Below are 11,954 nucleotides of genomic sequence, written 5' to 3' on the forward strand. Positions count from 1 at the left end.
GCAGATTTTTTATTTAAATCCATTCAGGGGATGTGGGTGTTGACCAATATTTCTTGTCCATCCCTTATTGTCATTGCCTTTGAATATATCCAAGAAAGAGATGAATAACTTTCAAATTAAAGGTGTGAGGATGTCTGGGGAAAAAGCAGGAATAAAGCGATGAGATAAATGGTCAACTTTGGTCATACTGAATGGGAGAGCAGGATTAAAGAGCTGAATGGCCTTCTACCTGCTCTTTATTCTCTGTTCCTAATTGTATTGGAGAGCCTGCAGTAGCATTTGGCATCATAGAATGCCTACAGCATAGCAGCAGGCCGTTCAGCCCATTGAGTCCAAACAGACCCTCTGAAGAACATCCCACCCAGACACACCCCCTACCCCACCCTGTAACCCTGCACTTCCCACAGCTAATCCAACTTGCCAGCCCACTACTGGGCAATTTAGCACAGCCCAACCACCTAACCTGCACATCTTTGTGACTGTGGGAGGAAACCCACATAGACATAAGGAGAATGCGCAAACTCCACCCAGATAGTCACCCGAGGGTGGAATTGAATCTTGTCTCTGGCACTGTGAGGCTGCAGTGCTAACCACTGAACCAGTGTGCCAACAGCGATTCCCTGCAGCTTTTGTCAAGGTGAGGAAGCCACAGGTAAAATTAGCAATCGCATCCCAGTGACATGAGAATATGGCCCAATGTGCAGAGTTAAGCAGGACTCTGCTGGTCTCCAGCATCTCCCCTTGCTACCTGAGCTTGGATAGTCACAGATATTTGGCCACCATTCCAGTGTTACTCCCTCAGGTGGAGGAGGCAAGCTAACACCACCTCCATAGCCCCTAGTTTGTGTTGATCATTACACCTTATTGACCTGTCACCGAGGTGGCAGTGTCAGATACAGGAATGGAAACAGCTCATTAAGGCACTTACTCCCAACCAAGGCACCTTAACAACACATTCTGAGGAAGGGTCTCTTGACCTGAAACGTTAACTTGGATTTCTCTCCACTGCCAGGCCTGCAGAGCTTTTCTAGCAATTTCTGGTCTCCAGCATCCGCAGTTCTGCCAGTTTTTATCAAGGTCCCTTGAGTTCACATTCCACCCATTCTGTCAACTAAAGGTCATCTTTTGCTTTCCCTCGGTCCAACTTTGAACAGGAGGAAGATGAGCAATATTTCACGTAAAAAAAGAGTCTTGGAAGAAAATATAAACCTCTTTTAAGAAGGTAAAGGCTCACATTTATGCAACACTTTCCATGGCAACAGCACATATTGAAGAACTTTACAGTCAATGAGGTCCTTTAGAATGTAATTCTTTTATATACATATCCACTCAATGGACATGGGCATCATTGGCCAGAACAGCATTTATTGTCCATCTCTAGTTGCCCCTTGAGAAGATGGTAGTGAGCTGCCTTCTTGAACAGCTGCAGTCCATTTAGTGTAGGAACACCCACATCTGGGATTTTGACCCAGTGTCACTGAAAGAATGGCAATATTTTCCAAATCAGGATAGTGAGTGTCTTGAAGGGAATCTTGCAAGGGCTGGTGTTCTGTCACTGTTTCAGAAACGTGGTAGTCAATTTTTGCACATCAAGTTCCCACATATAGCCACGTGATAATGACTGGATCATTTGTTTTTCTTTCCTTTGCATGACAATGTTTGAGAGCTAAATATTGCCCATGACACGAGGGAGAAATCCTCTACTCCTTTTTAAAATAATGCCTGAAATCTTTTAAATTTGCCTGAGCTCATTCAATTGCATTTGATTCAGGAATGTTCCAGTGCATTCGAGCAAATTATTCCTCCTAATTCATCTCCTTATTCTAATTATTCCCATTTTAACATGAACAATACCTTCATAAATACTGCGACTCTCTAGCCCAAGTCACCCACAGTTTTTAGTTGCCTCATTGTAAAATGCTCAAAACTATTCCAAAAGTCATCAAACCATCCCGCAGGGTTGCTGTCAGTGATTTCTGACGTGCATATGCAGCCATTGAGTATGATAGATTAAATTGTCCCGATCTGACACAATTATTTTTACCTTTGAAATCTATCACAGGAAATGCCATTCCCTGTCTAAACTCTAACCACCATCAACCAACCCCTACCCCCCCCCCCCCCTTCCCCAACTGCACATACACCACGTGGCAGAGTGCTGTGCATCAAGAGCTAATAATTGAGAAAAGATGTGAGATGACACCAGCAGAACAGATGAGTCACACACTGTCCTTATAATATTTTATATGAGGCTTCTCAATCATTTCAACTTAATTTATTAAGGCCTGCCACTTGCATTCGCAAGGATTTTGATGTGCTGCAGTTGATGGAAACAAACTATTTTGTGACACAAAATCTATCTTGGCTGTGATGATTTCTTAATTGCAACCTCCTTTTATCCCTTTGCATTACTATATTTGTCGGGATCAGTAACATTGTCTATTCAACATCTACATCTTCATGTCAAACCAGGTGGTCTCAAGTTAGAAGGTCAAGCTAAAGAACTATCACCTGATGAAGGAGCGTCGCTCCGAAAGCTAGTGCTTCCAATTAAACCTGTTGGACTATAACCTGGTGTTGTGTGATTTTTAAGCTAAAGAACAGTTAAGTCGTCTGATAACTTGTGGCGCTTTCAGTAGATCAGATTTCTCCTGTGACTTCTCGCTTACTTCTGACCACATGATTCCATTCCATGATGACAACATTCCCAATATTTCATCCTCTCTCATAATCTCCAGTTTATGTTTATCACCAGGTAGGAATTCACAAGCTCTTGATATGTTGCCTTCTAAAGGTGGTACAACTCAGGTTATAGTTGAATAACAAGACACTCTCGTATAATTTAAGAACAGAAGAAAGAAGCAAAATGAGACCACATGCCTTCTTGAGCCTGATTCATACCTGATGTTCTACCTCAAATACCCTATCACCCACCTCTCTTCCATATCCCTTGATTTCCTGAGAGATGGTCTGTATGAGCCATGAATACACTCCAAAAATGGAACATTCATAACCTTCTGAAGTAACCAATTCTAAAAAGTCACAACTCTTAGAGTGAAGAAACTTCTCCTCACCCCAATACTAAATGATTGACTTCTTATCATAAGATAATGTCGCCATGTTTTAGAATCTAGAAGGAGGCAGAGACACCCTCTCAGTGTCTTACCCTGTCCAGCCCCTTCAGAATCATATCTATTTTAATGTGGTGATCACCTCTCATTCTTCTGAAGACCAAAGATTTGGGGCTCAATGTCTGGTCCAAGGGAGGATAATCATGCCTGAAAATAGACCAGCAAATGGGATCCCTGTTCGGTAATAGCAGCAGTGGGTTGGGTGTTTTACTGGAGAGTTTGTTGGACCTAGTCAGAATATCATTCCTTTTATTGGCTCACAAGGTGCACTATAAAGGCACTTATGTGGTGGATTCAATGCTTCTCACCGTGATTATGTTATTTTTTTCATTATAATTGATTCCCAGGATGTGGGCGACACTGGCTAGCCAGCATTCACTGCCCACTCTGAATTGCCCAAGTGGCAACTGTCTGTGCTTATAAATAGAGTAAATGTTAAAATGAAAGCTTGAAGCCTCATTATAGTGTTCGAATGATCAACGTACTTTCTGCAAGTGGATTAATTGTCCATTCTTTGTCCTCTTTCTGGTAAAACTGAAAGTGTACAGCTTCAGTTCCTGTTCCTCTGATGTCTACATTTTGACATCTGGCATTACCCTAGCTCACTCATTTTTTTGGTGGGGGGATGTGGGGGGGGGGGGGGGGGTCAGATTAAATGCATGTGTAGAGTAGAGTAACAGTCCTCAAATACTTTAATCTTGTGTCACGCTTCCATTAAATCATTTGACTGTATGGCTGGCTGACCCACTCCCCATGCCTTTCCCTCCTGAAATCTGTAACATGTTACAGTGTTCAAAACAAGTGGTCATTTTTCATTTCCAGACAGTGAGGTGGTGGGCTGTTCTGCTGGAAGCGGCATGATGGCTCAGTGGTTAGTACTATTACCTCACAGCATCAGGGACCTAGGTTCAATCCCACTCTCGGGTGACTGTCCGTGTGGAGTTTGCACATTCTCTCTGAGTCTGTGTGAGTTTCCTCCAAGTGTTCTAGTTTCCTCCCACAGTCCGAAGATGTGCAGGCTAGCTGGATTGGCCATGCTAAGTTGCCCTGTAGTGCCCAGGGATGGGCAAGATAGGTACATTGGCTATGAGAAACACCGGGTGATAAGATAAGGAGGTGAGATGCTTTTTGGAGGATCAGTGTGAACGTGATGGGCTGAAGGGCCTGCTTCCACAGGGATTTTATAAAAGGACGTTGTATCTGAACCCAGTACACTTCCCAACCAACACACAGATTTATGTACTTTCCAACCTAAGACAATGTGCTAGGAAAGCTGCATACATTGTCTTTTTTTCTTTTGTGAAACAAGATATCCCCTCTATTTGTAAAGATCGTTGAAACCTGAACCTAATGAGTCTCTTTGGCTCTGTTTTTGAGCTACATGGTGGCTCAGTGATCAGCAGTGCTGCCGCACAGCACGAGGGATCCGACTTTGGTTCCAGTCTTGGGCGACTGTCTGTGTGGAGTTTGCACATTCTCCCCGTGTCTGCGTAGGTTTCCTCCCACAATCCAAAAATGTGCAGGTTAGGGTGAATTGGCCATGCTAAATTGCCCAGGGATGTGTAGGTAGGTGCCTCAGTCAGGAGCAAATACAGGATAATAGGGTAGGGGAATGGGCTGGTGTGGACTTGTTGGGCTGAAGGGCCTGTTCCACACTGTAGAGATTCAATAATTTAGCTTTTCTTCTGTTCAAACGGCCCAGCATAGTATTCAGCACTGTCTATTTGTATATAATCTAACATTGTGGGCAGGAATTCGAGCAGAAACACCCAAGTCATCTATTTAAAGTTCAGCTTTACCCTCGAGAAGCACCGCTGTGTCAGCATGGACAATTTCACTTGATCTTAACTTACTGAAGGAACACTGAAGTACATCCAACATGACAGCCAGGAGGTTCCACAGAAAGACTGGAGGTAATCAATGAGCTAATAACACTGGTTGGCAGAAGGCAAGGCAAATGAACTTCATCTAACCTCAGATCTTCCATATTTCATTTGATTTTCTAAAATACGATTGACAGAATACTAGTATGTGATAACATATATTTTTGTGTGTTTTGAAAAAATCAAAAACTAAAGCTGGAAAAGATGGAACATCTTCCCATTCCTTACAATATAAAATTTGGTCAATATTAATGCATGGGAAAAGCACTTTACAGCCAACAAATCTGCCCATTTTTTGTTTCAAACAATCGATTCTAAATGATTGCCTTTTCATCATATCCTTCAATCCCTATTCTTTCCAAAAAATGCATCCACTTATTCTGTTCATTGCAATAACTTTCCTGCTAACTAGTTCCGCAATTGTGTTATCCTTTGGGTAAAGCGGATTTGAGCAAATACACTTTTTTTTCATTTTTATTGTCTATCCCTCAGGATTTGAACACTGCATTAAAGTGAAAAATCTGCCTGTTCCAATCACGGTGAAATTCTTTAATGGAGCTGATGGCTTCTGTGTAAGTCTTGAGCAACAATTATTCAAAATGAATGTGTAAATTCCTCTATTGATGAAACTGGAAAGGTAGTGTTGGATTTTTACTTGTCCTGTACCCGGACATTCAAGTTTGGTCAAGATTCAATGTCCTGTATTCAACATTGTCTTTTCCAATATTGGGAATAAATTTCGATTTAACTCCCATTTCTCAAAACCCTAGTCCACTAGTACCTCCAGATATATCGATATATGTCGTAGATCCTCAAAAATGTTCACATTCAATGAAGTAAGTCAGTGCCCACCAGAGTGCAATACTGTGAATTTTTTTGTTAAATCCCACCAGATGAGCTCCAGCAAATTTTGAGATCTCCCTCTTAATAGCGTTGTGATAAAGAGTGCAATGGCAAAATGCCTCCAGCCACTCCAAGCTGCAATGCTATCAGTGATGCATTTGGATTTGTGTAATGAGGCTGCAGTGTGGTTTACTTTTGCCATTCTCAGGCGTCAGGATTTGGAAGTGACTTTCATCACAGGTTGGTGCATGAAGTGCGATTTGGACTAAAAGAAGGCCAACGTTTACAAATTAATGCAAAAAGGCAACCTTGAGAATTATTTCAATCATTATAGGGAGAATGTGCATGTACAAAAGGAGCTGTTTTCCACAAAGAACCATCAGCATCTCTCTCCATTTAAGAAAACCAAGTTGGTTATGTATAGCTCAATGGTAACCACTGCTCTAGCATGGGGAAAAGTGAGGAGACAGGCCCATTGCAGCAGGTACAGGGAATAAACCTACACTGCTGGCCTGATTGTGCACCACAACCTCGTCAACCAAGTTAACCAACTGATCTCCAGGTAGCTAAATAGGGCGGTGTGGTGGCAGTGTGGTCTCATAGCACCAGGAACCCAGGTTGGATTCCAGCCTCAGGTGACTGTCTGTATGGGGTTTACACATTCTCCCTGTGTCTGTATGAGCTTCCTTCAGGTGCTCTGGTTTCCTCCCACTGTCCAAAGATGTGTGATTTAGGTGGATTGGCTGTGCTAAAATTGCCCGGGATGTGCAGGCGAGATGGATTCGCTAAAGTAAATGCAGGGATGGGGTGGGATGCTCTTTGGAGGGGAGGTGTGGACTCAGTGGGCTGAATGGCCTGCTTCCACACAGTAGGGATTCTATGATTCTTCTTCTATGATAAAATAAATCATGGCACTGCAGATGCTGGAAATCTGAAACAAAAATACAAATTGCTGGGAATACTCAGTAGGTCTGGCAAACTTTCCTCATTCCTGAAGAAGGGCTTATGCCCGAAACGTCGATTCTCCTGTTCCCTGGATGCTGCCTGACCTGCTGCGCTTTTCCAGCAACACATTTTCAGCATGTGTGGAGACAAGACAGAGTTAATGCTTCACATTTAGTGACCCATCTTCAGAACAGGGTAATATCTATTAACATCAGTAAAGAAGCACTTGGAGTAAGTCATACAGTCCATTCAGCCTACTCAATATGAACCTCTGTATCAACCCCACCTTCCTGCCCTTTCTCCATACTACTCTATGAACTTTATGCGCAAGATTGTATCAGTAATGGCCCTGAATGATATTTGAATTCTCCACTTTGTTCAAGCCCAACAAGGAAAGGTTTCTCTCGAGAGGATAATGTAACTCGTGCCTGTAATTATTCAGCAACTTAGGGAAGGCCAAGTGAACGTGGGAGAAAGTGAATGGAAGAGCGAAACATTGAGCCCTGGAAAAAATGGATTTTTCAAAACTGAAATTGGCCTCTCTTATTGTGAGGGAGTTCATTCCCCTGATAGATTCTAATCCTTGCCTCTCCTTTTCTCTGAAATCCCACTTTTATTCATTGCTTTCATCAACCATACCAAAATCCAGCCTATTTCTCTGCAGTAAATTGACCATTCTGTTGGCTTTGCTGACACTGTGCCATCAACTATTCCAAAGTATTTTCCTTAATTGACAGTTCTGAAATGAAGCACAACCATCAGAAGCATAGAGCAATGAGAAATCAACAGCATGCAACTAATTATAAAGACATTGCTATGAACATGCATTAACGTAACACCTTACACAACTTCAGGGTATCCACGTGTGGTTGACAGCTAATTTTCCCCACAGCAAGATCCCACAACAATTTGAAATTAATTCTAGATGATAGAAACCCTATAGTGTGGAAGCAAGTCATTTGGTCCATTGAGCCCACACTGACCTTCCAAAGGGCATCCCACCCAGGTCCATCCCCCTACCCTGTCCCTGTTACCCCTGCATCTCCCTATGGCCAATTCACCTAACCTACACTTCTCTGGACTCTATGGGAAATTTAGAATAGAAAAATCTACTTAGTTTGCATATCTTTGGATTGTAGGATAAAGCACACACGATCAGAGGGAGTACATGTAAGCTACATGGAGACAGTCACACAAGGCTGGAATTGAATGCAGGTCTCCAGCATTGTAAGGCAGCAGTGCTGACCACTGAGCCACAATGCCACCTATGATGCTACTAGTGGGATAAATATAGGCCAAGGCAGTGGCAGAACGCCCTTGCTCATCTTCAGATTGGTCACCTGGGATCTAAGAGAGGATATAGGACAATGCATTAGTAGCTCATCTAAAATATTAGCACAAAGCTACCCTTCATTTGTTAATGATTAGCAATTTAATTGAGGGACATCCCAAAATTCCTGATCCAGGGAATGAATTGCATCAAGTAAGCATCATGTGAGATCTCTTGGAAGAATTAAGCTGTTGCAACTTCTTGAGGTATGGTTGAGGTGCCTCCACATCACATGGAACTAATACGATAGTAAGAGCTATCTTAAGTTGGGGTATGGGGCGGGGGGCAAAGTGCTTGATGATATCACCAAGGGCACAAAGTAGAAAAAAATATTTAATTTCCTAGCACTGACATCCTTCACTTTGAAGGGCATGACATATACCTGTATATATAAAATAAAATTGTCCCTTATAATTGGAACATATTTTTTATTTATACGGTTTGACTGACACAGGAGCAATTCCCTTAAGCTTTGTTATTGAGTTGGCCAGGAATGTTTGAAGCTAAGTTGAATTATGTTGGCTTTTGCCATTTCTTCGACTTGTGTTCAGCTTCACGTTCATTTATCAAGAACATCTGAGGTCTTTTTTTTTCCATCACCTGTGATGCCTTTATTTCTTCAATGCTCGATAACCTTTGCCCTTATATTAAATGCAATATTTGAGGAATCATGATTGAGCAGTCTATTTGTAGTGAGTCCCATCTTGTGACCTTTCTTTCTGTTGGCCAAGAGCACATCACCTGACAGACACAATGAATCACAGGGCGTAAAAATAATGTGAGATTAGGTGGCTTGCCTGATTCATTTCTCCTCAGGTATTGGTTTATCCTCTCTATTTTTGCATCCCCAAGGAGTTGGCAGACTGTCCCTTAACCGCGTTTGCTCTTTACAGTTCTCATTGTGTTTCAGAAATCCCTTGTCTTTTATAACCTGCCAAGATTTTAAATGCAATCGAGTAAATGTAAAATCTAATCAAGCTACATTGCTAATCTTTGCTACGTTTTACCCCACAAAACTGTTGTGGTCAGGACAACAGAGGTGAGGATAAAGGTTTATGGTGAAAAACAAAAGTATTATGAAGCTACTGGACTCAGTGCACACTTGCAACCATCTCAGCCTGAAGATAAAATACATAAAATTATGTAAATGCTTGCATGTAAGTTTGCTGAATTTAAAACAAAACCAGGAATTGCTGGAAAAGCTCAGCATGTCTGGCAGCATCTGTGGAGAGAAATCAGAGATAACGTTTCAGGTTGAGTGACCCTCCCTCAGAGATCACTCCATCAGTTCTGAGCAAGGGTCACTGGATCCGAAACGTTAACTCTGATTTCCGACTGCAGATGCTATCAGACCTGCTGAGCTTTTCCAGCAATTTCTGTTTGTGTTTTTGATTTCCAGCATCCATAGTTCTTTTGGTTTTTACTGAATCAAATGTGTTCTTAAGCGAACACAGATACTGTGAGCCCATTTCCAATTGCCACGCAGTCTAGAAGTGGGGTCATGAGTTCAAACTCCAAAGGCAAAAGGCTATGGCCACATTAGTTAGATTACATGCAGAAAATGTACAATGAACTGCACAGTGCAGACAGATTTAGTGAAAACATTCAGGTGAGATTTGAAGGAATGGGTGATTGGAGCTATCGGATCAGCAAGATGGACAGCAGAGGCATTCCTAAGTCCAATTTCTTACATTCTTAAGTGTACTATAAACTATTGAGGGGTTGAGAACTTGACAAGCATGTATAAGTGTTATAAGTCACTACTTAAAATGAACTACAGCCCTGTGATGCACATGAGACTTACAATATGGAAATAAAATGGGAAATAAGTAGGCACAGAGTTCACTCCTGATCTGCAATGAATTGACATTTATTGCAAACTGTATAAGAGAACACAAGCTTACTTTTTCAGAATTGTTTAAAACGAATGGTCCTTGATACTGAGAATCAGTGAAACTGAAATAAAAACAGAAATTGCTGGAGAAGCTCAGCAAGTCTGGCAGCATCACTAGAGAAAACAGAGAGTTAACGTTTCAAGGCCAGTGACCCTCTTTCAGGACTGATTAATTAATCATCATAGAATCCCTACAGTATGGAAGCAAGCCATGCTGAATATCAAGTGCACACTGATGCTCCAAAGAGCATCCCACCCAGAACCACCCTCATAAATCTGCATTTCCCATGGCTAATCCACCGGAACCACACATTCCTGAACACTATGGGGCAATTTAGCATGGTCAACTCACCTAACCCACACATCTTTGGATTGTGGGAGGAAAACCATGCAGACACGGGGAAAATTTGCAAACTCCACACAGACAGTCACCAGATGTTGGAATCAAGCCCGGGTCTCTGGCACTGTGCGGCAGCAGTGCTAACCACTGAGATACCATGTCATGGTGAAAAAAAGTTGAGATAAATATTCCAAGTGATATATTTCCCAACACTATTCTACCCACTATTAGACTAAGGAAATTCATTTGTTATTTAAGGTACATTTTGGATGTTTCTCTTGTCAGATAGCGACGGTTTCTATTATACATGTGTTGTAATATCTCGGGCATGATTTGAGAAGTCTCTGTGAGTTTCCCGTTCCAGTGTCTCACTATGACTGGCTGTTCAAACAGAGCTTATCTGCAGACAGCAACTGCAACTCTGAACCTTGAATAAAATATTATCTCTCGCTAAATCTATTATTAAACTATTTCAGTTTCTGTGGCTGAGATAAACTTCAGAGACATTCACTTTGCAAACTTACATTGCTTATTTTCTTTCTTTTGCCTGGGGATTTGTCCATTACCAAGCCAAAATAGAAACATCGGGCATCTGAGGAAAATGGTGGGGGCTGAACAAGAAAAACAGCATCAGGCAGACTTGACTTGCAAATTCATCTTCCTTTCTTGTAGAATCCTAAAATGATATAAGAGACCATTTGGCCCATCCCCTGTATATGTTATGTGAAACAGCCATCCAATGATGTCCTTATTTCATGTACTTTGCCCATTCTTATGGAAGTTATAGTCATCAAGTCAGAAAGATGTTCAGCATGGAAACAAATCCTTCGATCCAACTCGGCCATGCCAAGCAGATATCCTATGTTCAACAGTGGCTCAGTGGTTAGTACTGCTGCCTCACAGCACCAGGGTCTCAGGTTCAATTCCAGCCTTGGGTGACTGTCTGTGTTGAGTTTGCACATTCTCCCCGTGTCTGCATGGGTTTCCTCCCCCAGTCACAAAGATGTGCAGGGCAGATGAATTGGCTGTGCTAAATTACCCACAGTGTTAGGTGCATTAGTCAGAGGGAAATGGGTCTGGGTGGGTTACCCTTCGGAGGGTCGGTATGGACTTGTTGGGCCGAAGGACCTGTTTCCAGGGAATCTAATCTACTCCCATTTGTTAGCACGTGGCCCATATCCCTCTAAAGCCTTCCCATCCAGATGCCTTTTAAATGTTGTAATTGTACCAGTCTCTACCACTTCCTCGGGCAGCTCATTCCATACATGCACCATCTGTTGCCACTTCTGTCCCTTTTAAATATTTCCCCTCTCACTTTAAACCTATGTCCTCTAGGTTTGACTCCCCTACCCTCGGGAAAAGACCTTGGTTATCCATCCTAGCCATGCCTTTCATGATTTCATAAACCTATAAAAGGTCATCCCTCAGCCTCTGATGTTCCAGGGAAAATAGCCCCAGCCTATTCAACCTATCTCTATAGCTCAAACAGTCCAACCCCGGCAACATCATTGTTAATCCTTTCTGAATGCTTTCAAGTTTCACAATGTGCCTTCTCGAGCAGGGAGACCAGAATTGAACACAATATTCC

Source organism: Chiloscyllium plagiosum, unplaced genomic scaffold, assembly GCF_037043375.1.
Source record: "Chiloscyllium plagiosum isolate Xiang-an unplaced genomic scaffold, Cpla_swu_hap1 HiC_scaffold_24, whole genome shotgun sequence".
In the NCBI taxonomy this organism is placed as follows: domain Eukaryota; kingdom Metazoa; phylum Chordata; class Chondrichthyes; order Orectolobiformes; family Hemiscylliidae; genus Chiloscyllium; species Chiloscyllium plagiosum.